This window comes from Musca domestica, unplaced genomic scaffold, assembly GCF_030504385.1.
Source record: "Musca domestica strain aabys unplaced genomic scaffold, Musca_domestica.polishedcontigs.V.1.1 4, whole genome shotgun sequence".
NCBI classification, from domain to species: Eukaryota; Metazoa; Arthropoda; class Insecta; order Diptera; family Muscidae; genus Musca; species Musca domestica.
This window is the reverse complement of record NW_026712328.1, coordinates 12228477-12231034: the sequence shown is the minus strand read 5'-3', so window position 1 is coordinate 12231034 and position 2558 is coordinate 12228477.

The window sequence follows — 2558 nt, the reverse complement described above, 5'->3', positions numbered from 1 at the left end:
AGCAAAGCCTTCATCCAATCATAATGACAATTATGCTTATAATATTAGTAGATTAAATTATTTCCCCCAAATTATTCTGTCTGAGGAGGAGTTTTTAAATGGTCTTCTATCGTTAAAAAGTAGTAATTCCCCTGGTCCTGATGGAGTACCTGCTTACATTTTAAAGTCATGTGCATATGAACTTTATGATATCTACTGCCTTGTTAATTGGTGCAGTGCTAATGGTATGACGCTAAATCTCAAGAAATGTAAAAAACTGTCTTTGTTTAGAACACAACCTTTTAAAAGTGATTACCTACTTGGTTCTTACAAATTGGACAATGTTGACTCATTCGTTGATCTTGGTGTAATTTTAGACAATAAATTGCGTTTTAATTTGCATATTGATTCATGTGTAAATAAAGCCAAGTCATTGCTGGGTTTTATAAAAAGATGGTCAAATGAATTTGACGATCCTTATGTGACTAAGCGTTTATTTATTAGTTGGTTCGGCCCACTTTAGAATACGGTTGCGTATTGTGGAGTCCTTTTTATAAAACATATTCTGCTAAATTGGAATCAGTACAAACCCAATTTCTTTTATTTGCTCTCAGAGGATTAGGATGGGATACAAATGATAGACTTCCACCATATGAGAATCGCCTAAAACTAATTGATCTTCCGACACTGGAAAAGAGACGTTTAATGTTAAGAGCATTATTTATTATAAAACTTTTGCGTGGCGAAATCGATTCACAGTTTTTAACCGGTGAATTAAATTTCAATATTCCTGCTTGTAATACTCGAAATGACATACCACTTAAACTTTGCTTGGCTAAATCCAATTATGAATCTTATAATCCTATGAGGTCTTTATGTGATATCTACAACAAATTATATAATGAGATATCATTGACAGACCCTTTGCATGTCATTAAACACACTATTTTACATCTTTAGTATTAAAGCAAGTAGTTTCCAGATTCTCTATTATCTACTCTTATCTGTTATATGTTGTTTTATTTCCTGTGTGTTGTCTTTATTTGTGAATTTAAACAACCGGCTGATGTATGACTGTAGCTGGTTTCCCTAACGTACTAACCCTCCATAGTTCGGACTATGGGTTGTACGCGCTCCCTACGTAATTGGGAGGTGGCCCCCTCGGTCTACAGGGGCGGGTGAGAGTGAAAAAATAGTGGTGGTGAATTTTGCAGCATGGAATGATACCTAAAGTCAAAAGCTATACTTCATCAATTTATTGCTCCCTACAGAACACAATGGCTCGATGCATGTTGAATTACTCTGGAAAAAAATTAGAAATTTGGATGGATTCTGACTTATAATGTTGCGCAATTACAAATTCTGACGAAAACTGAAGACGAATTCATGGGTTGTGTCTACAGATGAAATTCCTTTTACATAGTCTTCTGATGAGTCAAAAGTAGAAGGAATGAAAGAAGAGTGTCAACAAGAGTAAACAAAAACATGCCCTTAAATGTTGAGCTTTTAAAGTTTATTGTACGAATGATCGTCTTTCATACAAAGATGATATTTCAAGGTGTGACAGTAAGGAATAAATGAAAGCTATAGTTGATGAAATCAAGCCGCTACATGATAATCAAACATGAGATCTTGAGGAAATACGGAAAATCAAGAAAACTATTAATGGCAAGAATAAATACAAGACCAGTTTTGTCGCAAACGGATTTTCCCAAAAGTAAAATGTAAAAAGTTAGCAACATTATCCATTCAAATGAGATGTAATTCGGAATTTTGTATTAGCAACGATTAGAAGAACATGTTGCATGGCATTTAATTCTGTCAACATCATAACTGAGGGCGGAATTATTTCAAAAATGTAAACTTCGAACTTCTTAAAAAGCCACAACAATAAGGTGGTGTTTATTCAAATTGTTATTTGCACCAACGCTTTAAATATTCCTTGAATGGCTAATATTAGCCACGGTTTATATCGGCCCCGTGCTAGTGCCTAACATTCATAATTGTGCATGTTTCCGCCACAATTAACGACTGATAAGCCCCATATTGACATTTTGGACATATTACATATAACTGTTTATTAATTACTCACTATTGCTCATAGCCCTCCAATAATGGTACCTGCCGATTTATTATTTTTGAAGGTTTCGGGAAAAATCCTTTTGTAACAAAATTTTCAATTTGGTCTACTATTACGTATTGTCGCCAAATTGAAGAACCACTCATTGAACATCCATACTCATTGAACACATATTTGCCATATGAAAGAAGGTCACATGTTTAATATGAATCCCATAGTCTCTGTCGGCCATTTATATTTACTTGACTAAGGATTCATTTGTTTCACTAAAAACAAATCAACGGATTTTGCCTACACATTGCCGAAGACTCTATATACTTGGATTTTCAAATATGTAAGAAATGGGCGGAATATCCTCGCCCTATTTAGCCTACCTCTCGAACGCCGACGTGTCTCATATTTTTAGCTCTTGTTTTATAATATTTTCTATTTTCCCTCTAATTATACCCTACACCACAAGGTGGTCAGGGTATTATGTCTTTGTGCATTTGTTTGTAAC